Raw genomic sequence first — 20,215 nt, 5'->3', positions numbered from 1 at the left:
TGTTTTTTTAGCCAAATTTTGAGGTTTGCAAAGGATTCTGGGTAACAGAACCTGGTCCGAGCCACACAAGTCACCCCATCTTGGATTCTCCTAGGTCTCTAGTTTTCAGAAATGCACAGGTTTGGTAGGTTTCCCTAGGTGCCGGCTGAGCTAGAGGCCAAAATCTACAGGTAGGCACTTTGCAAAAAACACCTCTGTTTTCTTTAAAAAAAATGGTATGTGTCCACGTTGCGTTTTGGGGCGTTTCCTGTCGCGGCCGCTAGGCCTACCCACACAAGTGAGGTGTCATTTTTATCGGGAGACTTGGGGGAACGCTGGGTGGAAGGAAATTTGTGGCTCCTCTCAGATTCCAGAACTTTCTGCCACAGAAATGTGAGGAACATGTGTTTTTTTAGCCAAATTTTGAGGTTGGCAAAGGATTCTGGGTAACAGAACCTGGTCCGAGCCACACAAGTCACCCCATCTTGGATTCCCCTAGGTCTCTAGTTTTCAGAAATGCACAGGTTTGGTAGGTTTCCCTAGGTGCCGGCTGAGGTAGAGGCCAAAATCTACAGGTAGGCACTTTGCAAAAAACACCTCTGTTTTCTTTCAAAAATTTGGATGTGTCCACGTTGCGCTTTGGGGCGTATCCTGTCGCGGGCGCTAGGCCTACCCACACAAGTGAGGTATCATTTTTATCGGGAGACTTGGGGGAACGCTGGGTGGAAGGAAATTTGTGGCTCCTCTCAGATTCCAGAACTTTCTGCCACAGAAATGTGAGGAACATGTGTTTTTTTAGCCAAATTTTGAGGTTGGCAAAGGATTCTGGGTAACAGAACCTGGTCCGAGCCACACAAGTCACCCCATCTTGGATTCCCCTAGGTCTCTAGTTTTCAGAAATGCACAGGTTTGGTAGGTTTCCCTAGGTGCCGGCTGAGCTAGAGCCCAAAATCTACAGGTAGGCACTTTGCAAAAAACAGCTCTGTTTTCTTTAAAAAAATTGGATGTGTCCACGTTGCGCTTTGGGGCGTTTCCTGTCGCGGGCGCTAGGCCTACCCACACAAGTGAGGTATCATTTTTATCGGGAGACTTGGGGGAACGCTGGGTGGAAGGAAATTTGTGGCTCCTCTCAGATTCCAGAACTTTCTGCCACAGAAATGTGAGGAACATGTGTTTTTTTAGCCAAATTTTGAAGTTTGCAAAGGATTCTGGGTAACAGAACCTGGTCCGAGCCACACAAGTCACCCCATCTTGGATTCCCCTAGGTCTCTAGTTTTCAGAAATGCACAGGTTTGGTAGGTTTCCCTAGGTGCCGGCTGAGGTAGAGGCCAAAATCTACAGGTAGGCACTTTGCAAAAAACACCTCTGTTTTCTTTCAAAAATTTGGATGTGTCCACGTTGCGCTTTGGGGCGTATCCTGTCGCGGGCGCTAGGCCTACCCACACAAGTGAGGTATCATTTTTATCGGGAGACTTGGGGGAACGCTGGGTGGAAGGAAATTTGTGGCTCCTCTCAGATTCCAGAACTTTCTGCCACAGAAATGTGAGGAACATGTGTTTTTTTAGCCAAATTTTGAGGTTGGCAAAGGATTCTGGGTAACAGAACCTGGTCCGAGCCACACAAGTCACCCCATCTTGGATTCCCCTAGGTCTCTAGTTTTCAGAAATGCACAGGTTTGGTAGGTTTCCCTAGGTGCCGGCTGAGCTAGAGCCCAAAATCTACAGGTAGGCACTTTGCAAAAAACAGCTCTGTTTTCTTTAAAAAAATTGGATGTGTCCACGTTGCGCTTTGGGGCGTTTCCTGTCGCGGGCGCTAGGCCTACCCACACAAGTGAGGTATCATTTTTATCGGGAGACTTGGGGGAACGCTGGGTGGAAGGAAATTTGTGGCTCCTCTCAGATTCCAGAACTTTCTGCCACAGAAATGTGAGGAACATGTGTTTTTTTAGCCAAATTTTGAAGTTTGCAAAGGATTCTGGGTAACAGAACCTGGTCCAAGCCACACAAGTCACCCCATCTTGGATTCCCCTAGGTCTCTAGTTTTCAGAAATGCACAGGTTTGGTAGGTTTCCCTAGGTGCCGGCTGAGCTAGAGGCCAAAATCTACAGGTAGGCACTTTGCAAAAAACACCTCTGTTTTCTTTCAAAAATTTGGATGTGTCCACGTTGCGCTTTGGGGCGTTTCCTGTCGCAGGCGCTAGGCCTACCCACACAAGTGAGGTATCATTTTTATCGGGAGACTTGGGGGGAACGCTGGGTGGAAGGAAATTTGTGGCTCCTCTCAGATTCCAGAACTTTCTGCCACAGAAATGTGAGGAACATGTGTTTTTTTAGCCAAATTTTGAGGTTGGCAAAGGATTCTGGGTAACAGAACCTGGTCCGAGCCACACAAGTCACCCCATCTTGGATTCCCCTAGGTCTCTAGTTTTCAGAAATGCACAGGTTTGGTAGGTTTCCCTAGGTGCCGGCTGAGCTAGAGGCCAAAATCTACAGGTAGACACTTTGCAAAAAACAGCTCTGTTTTCTTTCAAAAAATTGGATGTGTCCACGTTGCGATTTGGGGCGTTTCCTGTCGCGGGTGCTAGGCCTACCCACACAAGTGAGGTATCATTTTTATCGGGAGACTTGGGGGAACGTTGGGTGGAAGGAAATTTGTGGCTCCTCTCAGATTCCAGAACTTTCTGCCACAGAAATGTGAGGAACATTTGTTTTTTTAGCCAAATTTTGAGGTTTGCAAAGGACTCTGGGTAACAGAACCTGGTCCGAGCCACACAAGTCACCCCATCTTGGATTCCCCTAGGTCTCTAGTTTTCAGAAATGCACAGGTTTGGTAGGTTTCCCTAGGTGCCGGCTGAGCTAGAGGCCAAAATCTACAGGTAGGTACTTTGCAAAAAACACCTCTGTTTTCTTTCAAAAAATTGGATGTGTCCACGTTGCGCTTTGGAGCGTTTCCTGTCGTGGGCGCTTGGCCTACCCACACAAGTGAGGTATCATTTTTATCGGGAGACTTGGGGGAACGCTGGGTGGAAGGAAATTTGTGGCTCCTCTCAGATTCCAGAACTTTCTGCCACAGAAATGTGAGGAACATGTGTTTTTTTAGCCAAATTTTGAGGTTGGCAAAGGATTCTGGGTAACAGAACCTGGTCCGAGCCACACAAGTCACCCCATCTTGGATTCCCCTAGGTCTCTAGTTTTCAGAAATGCACAGGTTTGGTAGGTTTCCCTAGGTGCCGGCTGAGCTAGAGGCCAAAATCTACAGGTAGGTACTTTGCAAAAAACAGCTCTGTTTTCTGTGATGTGTCCACATTGTGTTTTGGGGCATATCCTGTCGCGGGCGCTAGGTCTACACACACAAGTGAGGTATCATTTTTATCGGGAGACTTGGGGGAACATAGAATAGCAAAACAAGTGTTATTGCCCCTTGTCTTTCTCTACATTTTTCCCTTCCAAATGTAAGACAGTGTGTAAAAAAGACGTCTATTTGAGAAATGCCCTGTAATTCACATGCTAGTATGGGCACCCCGGAATTCAGAGATGTGCAAATAACCACTGCTTCTCAACACCTTATCTTGTGCCCATTTTGGAAATACAAAGGTTTTCTTGATAGCTATTTTTTACTCTTTATATTTCAGCAAATGAATTGCTATACCCGGCAAAGAATGAAAACCCACTGCAGGGTGCAGGTCTTTTATTGGCTCTGCGAACCTAGAGTTCTTAATGAACCTACAAGCCCTGTATATATCCCTGCAACCAGAAGAGTCCAGCAGACGTAACGGTATATTGCTTTCGAAAATCTGACATTGCAGGAAAAAGTTACAGAGTAAAACGTAGAGAAAAATTGATGTTTTTTTCACCTCAATTTCAATATTTTTCTTTTTCAGTTGTTATTTTCTGTAGGAAACCCTTGTAGGATCTACACAAATTATCCCTTGTTGAATTAAGAATTTTGTCTACTTTTCAGAAATGTTACGGTTTCTGGGATCCAGCGCTGGTTTCATGCCCATTTCTGTCACTGACTGGAAGGAAGCTGAAAGCACAAAAAATCGCAAAAATGGGGTATGTCCCAGTAAAATGCCAAAATTGTGTTGAAAAATTTAGTTTTCTGATTCAAGTCTGCCTGTTCCCGAAAGCAGGGAAGCTGGTGATTTTAGCACCGCAAACCCTTTGTTGATGCCCTTTCAGGGAAAAAAACACAAGCCTTCTTCTGCAGCCCCTTTTTCCCATTTTTTAAAAAAAAACTAAATTTTCACTGTATTTTGGCAAATTTCTTGGCCTCCTTCTGGGGAACCCACAAAGTCTGGGTACCTCTAGAATCCCTATGATGTTGGGAAAAAAGGACGCAACTTTGGCGTGGGTAGCTTATGTGAACAAAAAGTTATGAGGGCCTAAGCGCGAACTGCTCCAAATTGCTAAAAAAAGGCTCGGCACAGGAGGGGGAAAAGGCCTGGCAGCGAAGGGGTTAAGCCTCATCCTCGCCTCCGAGTCCTTAATAGAATTGAAACTTTATGCTGTGATAGCTAGGAATTTTTGCATTCTAGTACATATAGTAATTTGGAATGATAAAAGGAAAGCCCTGTGTAACAGACATGAAATGAAATGAGAGGAACGGAGTAAGGAGACTGGTTCCTTCATGAAAGCATTTTGAACATTACACTCAACATTTTTTTCTTTAAATTAATGAAGAACTGTTTTGCTGGTTTCATGCCGTTCCATCCCTTGTCCAAGAGCGTCCTCAAATGTTTTCCTTTGAATCTTCTCTGATTAACTACTTCTCCTTTTGTTCTTGAATAATGACATGACATGTGGGAGAGTTTCTTTGTTAGAGATGCCTGAGTGGGGTAACCTACATAGAGCCATTGATGCTGACCAGAAAACAGAATTCTAGTCATGCCCTGGTGGTGTCATACACTAGTGGTAACGTAAACATCTACTCACCAGGCAGAAAGTGTACGTTCGTTTAGAAGAATGAAGCGAATGTAAGTAAATAAATGAAAGAAAAAGCGGTGACATCACTTCCCAATAGCATTATGAGTGAACTCGAAACACAGTTTCAATGCATGACAAATAATCAGTAAATATGCAAGACAGCAAAATGCACTAAAGCAACCTTTCAATTTAAATTCAAGCAGAGTTTTCAATCGCGGGAATTTGAATAGAAATTTTTATGAACTGCTTTACACCATCATTAAACCACATGGGTTAATAAAGACCACTCAAACCATCCTTTCGGTGGTCCTTGTGGTCAACTGACTTGTAAAAACCCTCTAGTGAACCTTAAAGCCTCTGAACTGGTGTCTTAAAGTATCAAATAAACACACAAGAGATTTTTGCCAGAACCTAACACGCATAGTATTTTGGAAAAGTACAGTTCAAATCATAAAACGAATATCTTCTTTTTCTTGTCTGAAAATACCATAGACACAGGTCAGATAAATCAGGTTTAAACCATAGAATATATACAAATTGTAATTGTAATTGCATTTATATAGCTCTTACTTCTTCCGTCAAAGCGTTAAAGTACTGTACAGCACGTAGCATGCTATTCTGGAGCCCAAGACTAGTGGTTAAAGTTGATTATTTTTATTATTTATCTGCACTCAAACAATTACATGCATTCACTCCAGTTATTTTGTGATAGGTGAAATTAGCGCGTTGCAAATACTCCTAGTAACCTCTGCTTACCCATAACATTTTTAATTTGCAGCAATCAAAAATCTTCGATTTCAGATCTGTGAAGATAGAATTAGATACATACAAAAAAGGGCACTGTGCAACGAAGACAAAACTTTACACTAACCAATAAAGGCATGCTCCTAATGGCACCAGTCCCTAAGGAATCCACCCCACCCCATTAGAAAATGCCAAGTTTAACCTTCATGTCAGTATATCAGAAATTAATTTGCGTATAGGAAGGGATAGGGTAAGCTTACGCCAGTGTGGAATATCTGTGGCTAAATGTCATACCATGCACAGTTGGCTATATCCTCCTAGGGGCTGGCTACGGTGCGTTTTGCCATACGCACTGGGTTATGTCAACAGAGGGATGAGAGCGGGGTCTGGCCCAAAGACCAAACCTGTGTATATTGTCCCTGTGTCTGACCGAAGGATATGCGTAGTGGACTATGACAACAAGGCACTCATCTCTTCTTGACTAGCCCTGACCTTAGCTGATGCTGTGCATGGTGAGTTATTGCCTTCGAGGTAGCTATGCCCAGAGCCTTCTGAATTATGTAAAGTAGATTTAGGATATACACCCACATAAGTTACTCATACATATCTTGAAAAAAAGTAAAGGAACGGAGACTAAGGACCTTATGTTTGAGCAGAGATGGTGGCTTTAAAAAGAGCCATTTTGGGGTATGTGTTTCTTTTTTTCATTTAGAGCTAAGGAAAAAGATACCGAACTTATAATTTACAAGAAAAAAAACTAACTACTGTTACATTTCTTAAAAAATAGAATGAAAAAAACGATTAATCCCCAAAAAAGTTGACTTTGCATAGATGATGTGCTGTTTGACTCAGATCCTAACAATATTATGTACGACGCCAGGTAGTATGGACGGTCACAACACAGTGGTCAAAATATTGACCTGCATCAATATCGCAACCACAACATTTGCTACCACTTGAGCATCATGAGGAGTGGATGTGCAATTAAGAAGCGTAAATCTATCATTTCCTATAAATATTATCAGTGCAGATGCAGTGGGTGTCGATATTCTGCAGGTTCTTATTATTCGTCTTGATACACACACATACAGGTGCTATGTACTGATAACATTTGTCAACGTTTCTAGTTTCCTCTTCATGAATACCTGTTGATACAGTGTCTCCAACAAAATATGTAAGTGGTACACCTTCATTGAAAGCAGATGGCAAGTCCTTATCAACTCGTTTCCTTAGTTTGCCTCTATACAAAGCACATAGAATCTTGAAGATGAGGCACTTGTGCATAGAAAGGCGATAGGGAACTCTAAATTTGGAGTGTAGTTCACCACCAGGCTGGTGGAGGGCGGTCATCCACCGCTTGAGTTGTTTGGCAGACTTTAAATTCAATCCCTGATGTGGAAATAGCATAACTAGTAGCACCGGTATTGCCTTAAAAAAAGAGCTGCCAACCAAAGGACTAGTAGGGCTGTCTGGAAATTAGAAAAATGTGCTTTAGCTGCTATGTTCACACAGCTGCTGGCCAAATAACGCATAACATCGTGCACAACTTGACCACAAAAATTAACAGCGAAAGGAAGACGCTGCATTTCCAGAACGTGATCAGCATTTGAGCCTTACGTTGCAATGTAAACTACAAGGGTCTAATGCAGCATATCACATCACTGTTTAGTTCTTTGACACATAATATCATTTTTGATATATCGCTGAACATAGCTGCAATCACATCCAATGATAGCATGCAAATCAAACAAGATCCCATTATGTACTCAAAACCAAGCAATTGCAATTTTTTCGTAATTCACTTTCAACATTATTGGTTTATACTAATGTCCTGTAATTTGAGAACAGCCCTCATCTATTATAAAAGTGTTCTTCTAGACCTGTAGTTTTCAGCCTTTTCATTTTGAGGACCCCCACTTAATCATTAACGGAAACCGGGTACCCCCCACTGAATCATTTGGAATCCGGTGAACCCCACTGAGTCATTAATGGAAGTGGGGGACCTCTGCCTAAGCATTTGTACACCAAAACTATATATACAAAATAGAAAAAAAACATTCATCAAACAATATATAAGTGATGAAATATTTTATTTAATTCACAAACAAATCCTTAAAAAACTCAATTTGAAGCTTATTAGAAAGTTTGGAGCCTTTCTAAATTCAATTGAGGCCACTCATTGTCCATGCAATATTATGTTTGATGTACTTGTAGTGATCCCAAGAATCAATCTGATGATACTAACTTGGGCCCAAATGTAAGAAACGTGGCGTTACATTACATGCAGTGGCACTTTTCTTGCGCCCCTTAGCACCCACCCCCTAATGCCACCATGTGTGCACTGTATTAAACATACAGCGCACCATAGTGCAGATTAGGGACAATAGCATCATAATTTTTGACGCTATTGTAGTATATTGCGGGATTAGTGCCAAACATGATGGCACTAATCCTGCAAGGCACAAAGGGGGGCATTCAAAATAATGGTGTGCCCCTTTTTAATGCCTGCCCTATGCAGGCATTAAAAATAGCTTCTAAAAATGGTGCAGTGGAATCTCATAGATTCTACTGTGCCATTTCTGCGGTCCCCCTAATGGGGGAATGCACCCTTGCATTCATTATGCCTGGCACAGGCATAATGTGGCGCAAGGGGTTACAAAGTGGCGGAATGCATGCTTTGCGCCACTGGCATGGTGAATTAGGCCTCGTTGAGCCACACTAGTGTCATAAAAAATGAAGCCACAGTGGTGCAAGGAGGCCCTAGGCCTTCTTAAAGCTTGGTCTTAATTTTTAGCTTCTAATTTCAAATTATTTCACATTTACATAATTTTTTTACATTTTCAATTGTACATTTTGCTTCTTTATTTATATACACTTTATTAATCTGTTAACATTTTTTAATTTTCCAAGCAGTCGGGGGCCCTCTGAGTAGGCTTTGTGTAATCCCCGGGGTCCCCGGACCACAGGTTAAGAATCACTGTTCTAGAACACTTTAGGGACACAGAACAATTCCATCACCTGTCGAAATGAACATCTATCAATAGGGTGGTCTTATCCAAACATAAAGGGTTTATTCAGTCCAAAATCAGAGGTACGCCTTCCCTAAATGCTGTAATCTGAGGATTTAAGGGTATCTGGAGTAATATTAGCACATTTCGTTTTATTTGGATCGTCATCTTGAATTTTCTAGTGTGAGAAACTGGGTTATTAGTGGTGAAGGATGTGAGTCCTGTGCATGCAATAAGCCTGCAATTGTCTTCTTACTGGCAGCCATGTCCCTCATTGCAGAACTGACCTTTCTCAAAGCTGAGCAGGCCAAACCCTATACAGGGGAGGTGGAGTGGACTATTCTTCACAGTTTGCTGGCATGCAACAACAACACTAAGGCCCGTATTTATACTTTTTTAGCGCCGCATTTGTGCCGCTTTTTGACGCAAAAACGGCGCACAGGTACAAAATACAATGGTATTTTGTAAGATTGCGCTGTTTTTGCGTCAAAAAGCGGCGCAATTGCGGCGCTAAAAAAGTATAAATATGGGCCTAAATAAATTAGGGCCATATTTATACTTTTTGACGCAAAACTGCGCTAACGCAGTTTTGCGTAAAAAAAATTAGCGCCGGCTAACGGCATTCTGAAGCGCCATGCAGGCGCCGTATTTAATCAATGACGTTAGCCGGCGTTAGCCGCCGGCGCTGCCTGGTGTGCGTGGAAAAAAACGACGTACACCAGGCAGCACCGGCGTAGGGGGATATGGGGCTTGGGCGTCAAGAAATGGGGCAAGTCAGGTTGAGGCAATTTTTTCGCCTCAACCCGATTTGCGCCATTTTTTTTCACTCCCAACCCCCATAGAAATGACTCCTGTCTTAGCAAAGACAGGAGTCATGCCCCCTTGCCCAATGGCCATGCCCAGGGGACTTCTGTCCCCTGGGCATGGTCATTGGGCATAGTGGCATGTAGGGGGGCACAAATCAGGCCCCCCTATGCCACAAAAAAAACAACAAAAAAACACTTACCTGAACTTACCTTAATGTCCCTGGGATGGGTCCCTCCAGCCTTGGGTGTCCTCCTGGGGTGGGCAAGGGTGACAGGGGGTGTCCCTGGGGGCATGGGAGGGCACCTCTGGGCTCCTTCAGAGCCCACAGGTCCCTTAACGCCTGCCTTTTGCAGGCGCTAAAAAACGGCGCAAAAGCGGCCGTACGTCATTTTTTTTGACCCGCCCACTCCCGGGCGTGAATTTTGCCCGGGAGTATAAATCCGACGCACATGCCTCGGAGTCGATTTTTTAGACGGGAACGCCTACCTTGCATATAATTAACGCAAAGTAGGTGTCCACGCTAAAAAATGACGCTAACTCCATGGACTTTGGCGCTAGACGCGTCTAACGCCAAAGTATAAATATGGAGTTAGTTTTGCGTCGAAATTGCGTAAAAAAAAACGACGCAATTCCGGCGCAAACGGTGTATAAATATGCCCCTTAATGTCCTATCAGTGCCTTTTCTACTTGAATGGAAAAGTGAATTTTTTATTCACACACTACTAAATACTATGAATTAATTTTAAAACATATCCATCAGGTAGATAGAAATACCCACTCATATCACATTACACTCCTAGTGGGTCCTGAACTCTGATCTGACATTTTAAATAAAACAGGTCTACTGGCTTGGTCAAGGGGTCACCACATTACTAATAATAACCACATGTTATTGTAAAAGTTGGCCCTCTATGTAGTGTGCAAAGCTAGGCATACTGTGTCGGGGGGTCCGGGCAAACACGCATTGGTTTACAGGTGTGAAAACTAGACCACCTAATGCTCTAATTTTTAAGGTAGGTTAGTCGAGCAGTTAGGCCAATCTTGGAGGAGTGCAAAGCATTTGTTGTACTCACAACATCAATCCTGTTACTCACACACTTAAATGAATAACTTGAGATCAGTTTATATATTATATAAATACTTCAGATTTGTTATGTAAATTTTAAGACCAAGATCATCAAAATTGATTAAGTACTTTTAAAGATATGAATTTTTGAAGTTTAACACAAATAGTCTTTTTTGTGTGTAATTACACGCTATAGGAATCAATGGAGGATAACCTTTAAAAATACATATAAAAATCACATAGTAGGTTGACCAAGTCCTTTTTAGGCAGGTTGACCAAGGTCATCAGAGGGCATACTGTGCCTGATGGAGAAGTTCAGGCAGCTTCCAGATCCGACGGGAGCAGCGGGAAAAGGTCTCTGGAGATGGTGCAGGGCCACTGCGGAGACCACTTGGAAAAGCACCGCACAGGTAAGTTTAAAGGTGAGTCCTGAGGGTCCCCTTGGAGTGTCGAGGTTGCAAGAGGTGTGGGACCCTTAAGGCACATCTGGTTCTTCGGTGCAGGGCACAGGGCAGCCGGGTGCAGAACGAATCAGTGAGCCAGGAGCTGTACTCAAGGATGCCCTCAGAAGCAGCAGGTAGGTTGGTTCAAGGATTGTTTGCCAGACAAAGGGGACACTCTGGTTGGAGGCCCAGGTTTTTTCCACAGTCTCTTGACTGGGGCTTCCTCCTGGTCCTTTTACAGTCCCAGGTGGAATGTTTTTCTTTTGTCTGAAGTCAGGTGACCAATACCCATGGTAATAATACGATTCAGCCGCTGGAAGTTGATGTGCCACTAAACTTGGTACACTGGCAGGGATTGTCCTTATGGTCATCGGTGTGAAGTTTGGTCTGGCTGTGGCATCCAGTTCCGGGATTAGCATCCAGTCAGTGACGTGGACTTCACTGGCTTGTTGGTTCCTTGTGGATTTAGAGTGGTACCTCCACTCCGTAGGGAGTTCTCTGGCAATTTGCAAAGCCTGCATGTCCACTGGGGCTCTTTAGAGTTTTTCTAGTTGTCCAGCAGCTCCTCAGTGATGATTGTTGGGTCCTGAGTGCAGCAGGCAGGGTTTTGCACCTTGTCTTTGTGCAGCAGGTCCACAGTTCTCATGCATTTGGATATTCTTTTTGCTGGTCTTCTTATGTCTATTGAATCTGAGTTCTTGGTTTAGGGATGCCCACTAAATACTGTATTTAACAGTTGTTTTAGGGGGAACCTGATAGTGGCCAATGGGCCATATATCTTAGGGCAGCTACACCCACTTAGTGACCACTTCCGGTGGGCAGAGGTCACTTCACTACACCTGATTGGCTATTTTCCTTCCAACCAAGATGAAGGGAAATGAAATGGAGGGTCTGTCTTGCAGGCAACACCTTAGGAGTGGTGCATGCTAGGTAGGGCCTCTCCTCCTGTCCTTTGTTTGTTTTCCCTCTGTTATTCCCACCAAAAGTGGGGGTTTGCAATGGGAAAGGCCATCTGCTGCTAGCAGCAGGCTTGGGGATCGAGTTCCAAGGCTGGTAAGCCCTTTGAAGCTCTTAGGCAGAGCTGTGTACATTCCTGGGGTAGGTGGGGTAGCACCTCTTTCCAGGAAGGGCTTTGGTCTCTGGTTCTAGAGAGCAATGACTCTCTTCCCAGGGACCCAGAATTATGTCTGGTGGTGGTAGGCTGGTCGGAACTGGCCAGCAACCATGGCAGGATAGTTAGCTTTTGTAAGGGGCACCTCTAAGGTGACCCTGAGTACATTTTCTAATAAAGCCAATACTGGTACCAGCTTGGATTTATGATTCTAAGTTGTTTGATACCAAAAAATCCAGGGTTCAGAGTAGCCATCATGTAGCCGGGAAATCCTTACTGACCAGTGTCCAGAACGTCCATTAAAAATGGCTGCTCTAGTCACTTACTATGTCCCAGGGTTGGCAAAGACACAGTAGGGGTATATTGCTCATGCAGCTATGCCTTCACATACAGTATAGTGACCCTGTCTTAGGGCTAGAAGGCCTGCCAGATGGGTGACTTACCTATATTGCAAGCAGTGTATAGTGGACAGGGCACACAGACTGTGTTCTATGTTGAATTTGCATTTTGGGATTGCACCAGGACACTCAGCCTACACTGGCAGTGCTGGGCGCATTTGAACCATGGCCCTAGAGGGTGGCACTGGGCCATGCCCTGGGTACCTAAGTACCACTTACTAGGGACTTATAGATGCAGCTAAAGGTGTTGCCAATTACCTTTGCAATTTTTAGTGAAAGAACACTGGGAACTTAATTAGCAGTACCAGTGTACTCCAGTCCAAGTTGCATCCAGAAACCAGACAAAAAGTGGGAGGAAGGGTACTGTAACAGAGTTCCAGTTTCACACAGTTACGCTTTCCCAAAGGTAATGCATTATAAGGGTTATTATTAAAATTAAAGCACGCCTACTGGCTTTGTCAAAGTGTCACAAAATAGATCAAATTAGCCACGTGTCATAACTCAACTGTACATCACCACTTAACTAAAAAAAACAGTACAAATAATAGCAGACATTCATCATTAAGGCTAATGCTTATTGTTCATTCGCTGTGTTGGCAATAAATCATTTGAATTCAAAATACCATGTGTGTCTTTCCTTCACCTCTACAGGCTACATAACGTAGCCATAGGACCAACCACAATGGCCCCCACATTCCAGATCCTGAAAGCAAATGCTCCAGCTATGGGAAAGCTTAAATTTGTGATGAACCTCTCCTGGGGTCAGGAATGTAATTCCCTAGGAGATGTAAGGTTACTTTTAAGAAAGATTTCTGGGTACTGGCTGTACTTCATACCAGCAGCTCCCCACAACACCTGTGCTGTACATTGGTGGTTTCCCTGGCCATTCGGGGATCCAAAAAAGGAAAAGTAATATTCTTATTAGTCTGTAATGTGGAACACTCCTCCATGGATCCATGAATATTTTATTGCTGTGTTTTTTCCTTTTGCGGCCTTTCACTGTGCGTTCAGTTTTTTGTTTTATTCCTTTAATCCTGGATTCCTAGGACCACAGAGTAACCAATTATAGATAGAGATAGTGGGGAGAGCTTGCTTTCAGCTGCCGAAGCCTGCTCCACTTGTTCGCACCTCTGGTTTGGCACGCAGAAGCAGGCAAGAACTTTGTTGCATCGTAGGGGTGGGGGGGGGGCAATTTGTTTCCTCCACCAACAGCCAGAGCAAACAACCTGGTATTGGGTGCAACATCCCCTCTAGACATGAGCATGGGGTGTAGCAGCATGCCAAGCTAACTGCTGACTGTCTTGGGGATAGGGTCCCCAAGAAAGGAAAGAAAAAAATATACCCATGCTAGCCTCTCTCCACAATGGCTCAGTGTCTCCGTTTTGGGCCTTAGGGGATGGTGTGCATGGGTATGCCATAAATGTGCTTTCCCCTAGATTAACGGGGCCTTCAGCTGGGGGGTTAATGGAGTCCTTGGACACTCACTCCCCAGAAAAATTGATTAACTCCAAATGCGTCAATCCCCTCACCCCCACCCCCTGATCCCTGGGATTTTGAAAAGGAGATTGGATGGAGAGCCATGTGCTCAGTGTAGGAGGCTGGCCTGGTTTGTAGTGGGTACCTAAGGTACTTACGCCTTATTCTAGGTCTAGTTATCCCTTATTAGTGAAATGTAGGCAGTGTTCTAGCAGCTTAGGCTGTCTAAAGGTAGCTGTAGCAGAGCTGCTTAGGCTGAGCTAGGAGAAATGCACAACTTCTGCAATACCACTATAGTTACACAGTACTTATACACAATAAAAGACAATACTCAGTGTTACCAGAAATAAATGTACTTTAGTGACACATGGACAAAAATACCTTAGAGGAAATACTCCTTCTGGAGGTAAGTATTATACACAATGTATACACTAGAGACCAAAATCAGGTTAGTAAATAGTTATAGAATAGTGCAAACAGTTGAAAATACAATATAATGCAATAGGCCGAGAGGGAACACAAACCATATACTAAGAAAGTGGAATGCGAATCACTAATTCCTGCCTAGGCAAGTGTAGTGTGTACAGGAGCACTGGGAGGGTAAGAAAACACCAAAGGTAAGTAAAGTACCCCACCCCAGAGCCCAGGAAAGTAGGAGTAAAGTACTGCAAGTTTCCTCAGGACACACTACAAGTCGTGATGAGAGATATTGCAAGAATTAAGCAAGACTGCAATCACCAAATGGTGGATTCCTGGACCACAAGACCTGCAAAGAGAGGAGACCAAGTCCAGAAGTCCCAGAAGATTCCAGAAAGGACAGGAGCCCCTGCCAACCTAGGAGATGGTGCAAAAGTGGGTTCTCCGGTTAGAAGAAGTTTGCAGAAGAGCACCAAAGAAGATGGCTGTGGATTCCTGCATGGTGCAGGAGATATTCCACGTCAAGTTGTTGGATGCAGGCTGTTTGCGTTGCTGGATTCATCAAACAAGCCTTGGTTCAAGCAAGTTCGTGGTTTGTGTCAAAATGACACTGCCTGGACCCAGGAGGGACCTGGGGGTCTCAATTCAGACTGAGGAGACAGAGGGGGCTCTCAGCACTGGAGAGAGCACACAGAAGACCAGGCAGCACCCTCGTTAGTCCCAGGACATGGGGACAAAAAAGATGCAAAGTGCGGTTGGTGCAGCAAAACAAAGGAAGGTCCCACGCTGCCGGAGAACAACTCAGCGAGTTGTGCGTCACAGGATGGAGTGCTGGGGACCTGGGCTACACAGTGTACGAAGGATTCTTGGAAGAAGTGCACAGAAGCCCAAGGAGCTGGAGATGATGCAGTGCACAGGGGTACTGTTGCAAACTGGGAAGGCAAGCTCTTACATCCACCAAATTTGGACAGCTGGACCTTAGGACAGTCTGGGTCACGTTGGTCCACCACCTGTATTCCAGGGAGCACGCTCGTCATCAGGAGAGGAGTCCCTGATAACCAGTCCTCATTGCAGAAGGGTGCCTGCAGGAGCAGGGAAGTGACTCCGTCACTCCACTGGAGATTCCTTTGGTTCTTCTGGTGTAGGGTGAAGACAGGAAGTCCTCAGAGCATGCACACCTTGGAAACTGTTGCAAATGCTGGCTGGAGCTGAAGTTGCAGGTCACAGTAGTCGGCCTGGATCCTTTGTTGCACTTACAGCAGTTCCTGGAGCAGTCTGCGGTTGATCCGATGGTCAGAAGCTGAAGCAGAGGATGCAGAGGATTCCTGGAGGAGTTTTGCAAGCTGAATCTGAGGAAACACCCAGAGGAGAGACCCTAAATAGCCCTGAGAGGGGGATTGGCTACCAACCGAGTTATGCACCTATCAGGAGGGGTCTCTGATGTCACCTTCTGGCACTGGCCACTCAGAGGTCTCCAGAGTGTTCCCACACCTTGGAATCCAAGATGGCTAACACCAAGGACACACTGGAGGAGATCTGGGCACCACCCCTGGGGTGGTGCTGGACACAGGAGTGGTCACTCCCCTTTCCTTTGTCCAGTTTTGCGCCAGAGCAAGGACTGGGGGTCCCTGAACAAGTGTAGTATGGCTTATGCAAAGAGTGCACCATCTGTGCCCTTCAAAGCATTTTGCAGAGGCTCTTGGAGGTTACCCCTCCCAGGCTATAACATCTATTTCCAAAGGGAGAGGGTGTAACACCCTCCTCCCAAAGGAAATGCATTGTTCTTCCCTCCTGGGATTGAGATGCTCAGTCCTAAGGAGGACAGAAACCTGTCTGTGAGGTGGAGGCAGCTGGAGCTGCAGTGCAAACTTCAGAGAGCTGGTTTGTCAGTACTAGGGGTCCATGGTGGAGCCCCCAGGATGCATGGGATTGGCCCGCCAATACCAGATTTGGAATGGTGGGACAATTCCATGATCTTAGACACCTCACATGGCCATATTCTGAGTTACCATTGTGAAGCTACATATATTTATTGAGATATATGTAGTGCACGTGTGTAATGGTATCTCCGCACTCACGAAGTCTGGGGAATTGGCCCTGAACAGCGTGGAGGCACCTTTGGTAGTGCAAGGGTACCCTCAATCAATCAATCAATCAATCAATCACAAGATTTATAGAGCGCACTATGTACCCGTTAGGGTTTCAAGGCGCTGAAGGAGGGGTGGGGGGCTGTTGCTACTGGTCGAAGAGCCAGGTTTTGAGGAGTCTCCTGAAGGTGAGAAGGGCCTGGGTCTGTCGCAGGGGGGTCGGGAGGGTGTTCCATGTCTTGGCGGCGAGGTAGGAGAAGGATCTGCCGCCGGAGGTCGATGGCGAGGGCGAGGTTGGCAGAGCGGAGTTGGCAGGAGGGGGTGTAGAAGTTGAGTCTGTTGTTCAAGTAGGCTGGTCCGGCTTTGTGGAGTGCCTTGTGAGCGTGGGTGAGGAGCTTGAAGGTGATCCTCTTGTCCACGGGGAGCCAGTGGAGGTCTTTCAGGTGGTGGGAGATGTGGCATCGGCGGGGTATGTTGAGGACCAGTCGGGCGGAGGCGTTTTGGATGCGTTGGAGGCGTCGGATGTCTTTCTCAGGGATGCCTGTGTAGAGTGCGTTGCCGTAGTCTAGTCTACTGCTGACGAGGGCCTGGGTCACCGTTTTTCTGGTATCCATCGGGATCCATTTGTAGATTCTACGGAGCATGCGGAGGGTGTTGTAGCAGGAGGAGGAAACTGCGTTGACCTGCCTGAACATGGTGAGGGCGGAGTCGAGGACGAAACCCAGGTTGCGTGCGTGGTTGGTTGGCGTTGGAGGGGGTCCCAGCGCAGTGGGCCACCAGGAGTCGTCCCAGGCTGAGGGGGTGCCAGGATGAGGACCTCCGTCTTGTCGGAGTTCAACTTCAGGCGGCTGTTTCTCATCCACTCGACGATGGACTTCAATCCCTCGTGGAGGTTGGCTTTGGCGGTGTGTCGGTCTTTGGTGAGGGAGAGGATGAGCTGGGTGTCGTCGGCGTAGGAGAGAATGTTGAGGTTGTGCTGACGGGCCAGTTGTGCAAGGGGGGCCATGTAGACGTTGAACAGCGTCGGGCTTAGAGAGGAGCTTTGGGGTACAACGCAGATGATGTTGGTGGCTTCGGAGTGGAAGGGTGGGAGTCGGACTCTCTGGGTTCTGCCGGAGAGAAAGGAGGAGATCCAGTTGAAGGCTTATTCTTGTATTCCGGCTTCGTGGAGGCGTGTTAGTAGGGTGCGGTGGCAAACCGTGTCGAAGGCTGCGGAAAGGTCCAGGAGGATGAGGGCTGATGTTTCACGTTGTCCATTTGCTGTCTGATGTCATCTGTGGCGGCGAGGAGAGCAGTCTCGGTGCTGTGGTTGCGTCTGAAACTGGACTGGGAGGGGTCCAGGATGGAGTTGTCCTCGAGGTGGTGGGTGAGCTGAGCGTTGGAGGTTTTTGAGGTCGTTGGGGTCTGCCTTGGGTTTCTTGAGGAGGGTGTGGATTTCGGCGTGCTTCCAGCTGTCCGGGAAAGTCGCGGTTTCGAAGGATAAGTTGATGACCTTTCAAAGTTGAGGGCGTTGGTAGAGTCGGCTTTGTTGTAGACGTGGTGGGGGCATGGGTCTGAAGGGGATGCTGAGTGGATGGAGTTCATGATCTTGCAAGTTTCAGCATCATCTACGTGGGTCCAGACGGTGTAGCGGTTGGTGTAGGTGGAGTTGTCGGGGTGGGGTCTGACGGAGGCATGGTGTTGAGGCTGTCGTGGATGTCGGTGATCTACTGATAGAAGAAGGTGGACATGGCGTCGCATAGTTCTTGGGATGGTGGGATGTCGTTGATGTTGGCGCTGGCGCTGGGGTTGGAGAGCTCTTTCACGATGCAGAAGAGTTCTTTGCTGTCGTGTGCGTTGTTGTTCAGGCGTTCTGTGAAGTGGGAACGTTTGGCGAGTCGGATTAGCTGGTGGTGCTTGCGGGTGGCCTCCTTGTGGGCTGCCAGGCTGTCTGGTGTGTGTTCGAGGAGCCATTTCTTCTTTAGTTTCTGGCAGGTGCGTTTGGAGGTGAGGAGTTCATCAGTGAACCAGGTGGCTTTTTTCTTTCCTTGGTTGTCGGTGGACCTCTTGAGTGGTGCTAGGGTGTTGGCGCAGTCGTTGATCCACTGTCGTAGGTTGAGAGCGGCGGTGTCTGGGTCGGTGGAGTCGGTGGGCGGGTTCTGGGCGAGGGTGCTGGTCAGTTGGTCTTCGGTGACTTTGCTCCAGCGGTGGTGGGGTGGTAGTTGGGTGCGGTGGTGTTCGATGTGCTTCTTGAATGTGAAGTGGATGCAGTGGTGGTCGGTCCAGTGGAGTTCGGTGGTGTGGCTAAAGGTGACGTGGTTGCTTGCGGAGAAGATCGGATTGAGCGTGTGACCGGCGATGTGGGTGGGTGTGTTGACCAGTTGTCTGAGGCCGAGGTTGGAGAGGTTGTCGATAAGGGATGTGGTGTTGGCGTCGTTGTTGTTCTCCAAGTGGAAGTTGAGGTCTCCAAGGAGGATGTAGTCCGTAGAGGTGAGCGCGTGGGTGCTCGTGAGGTCGGCGATAGAGTCGCTGAAGGGTGCTCGTGGTCCTGGGGGTTGGTAAATGAGCGTTCCCCTGAGGGTGGTGTTGGGGTCAGCGTGGATCCGGAAGTGTAGGTGTTCGGCGGTCTTGAGAGTGTCGTCCGTGTGGGTGTGGATTTTGAGGGTGGATTTGTGGGCGATGGCTATTCCTCCTCCGATTCCGTTGGGGCGATCTCTTCTGGTGATCTTGTAGCCGTCCGGGATTGCTATGGCGATGTCAGGTGCTGAGGAGTCGTTCCACCAGGTTTCGGTCAGGAAGGCTACGTCTGGGGTGGTGGTGTCGAGCAGGTCCCAGAGCTCGATGGCGTGCTTGTGTATGGAGCGTGTGTTGAGGAGTATGCAGTGGAGGTGTTTTTTTGCGATTGTGGCAGGTTTCCTTGTTCTGTCGCAGGTGAAGTTGCAGGCGAGGCAGGAGAAGGGTCCCTTGGTGTTCTTTGGAGATGACTGGAAACATGTTGTGGGGCGGCAGGGGTTGAGGGAGCTGAGTTGGTTGGCCGAGTAGCGACGTCTGATGGTGCGGGGGGCGTGCGGACCAGGGGGGGTGGTGCTGGGCGCGGTCCAGGCGCGTACGGGTGCAGACGGGCTTTCCTCTGGCGCTAGCGGTGCGCCCGCTGCGCGCGGACGCGCAGCGCCAGCCATTAAGAAGGGAGGGGGGAGGGAGGAGCAGCTGGGAGGCGGGATGGAGCGGCGAATGGGGGCGCAAGGGGGGCGGGCCGCAGGGAGGCAGCGGAAGGGGAAAGCGGCAAGGGGGAGCGCACAAGGGGCGAAAAGCGGAGAAACAATCTAAGAAGGCACTAAGGGAAGCAAAAGCACAAATGGGAAGCAAAAAGGAGCAAAAGGCACAATAAAGCACAATAAAGCAAGGCACAGCAATACAGTCACAATACGGCGAAAAACGGCACAATGTACACGAGTCTAGCGACGCAAATGGGGCCAAAAGGCAGGTTTAACCAGGGCACAGAATACAGTCACAAATACAGAAAACGGCACAAAGCTTACCAGAAGCCCACTAGACGGGCTTTGAACACGCTAGCAGCAGCGTGGGCGGGGGTCACGGACACAGCAAGGTGGTGCTGCGGACGTGGGGGAGCGAGCTCTTGGCCGAAATCAGGTCAGAGGTCGCTCACCCTCGACGCGCAGCGCCAGCCATTAAGAAGGGAGGGGGGAGGGAGGAGCAGCTGGGAGGCGGGAGGGAGCGGCGAATGGGGGCGTGAGGGGGGCGGGCCGCAGGGAGGC

Source organism: Pleurodeles waltl, chromosome 9, assembly GCF_031143425.1.
Source record: "Pleurodeles waltl isolate 20211129_DDA chromosome 9, aPleWal1.hap1.20221129, whole genome shotgun sequence".
In the NCBI taxonomy this organism is placed as follows: Eukaryota; Metazoa; Chordata; class Amphibia; order Caudata; family Salamandridae; genus Pleurodeles; species Pleurodeles waltl.
This window is presented reverse-complemented; position numbering follows the sequence as displayed.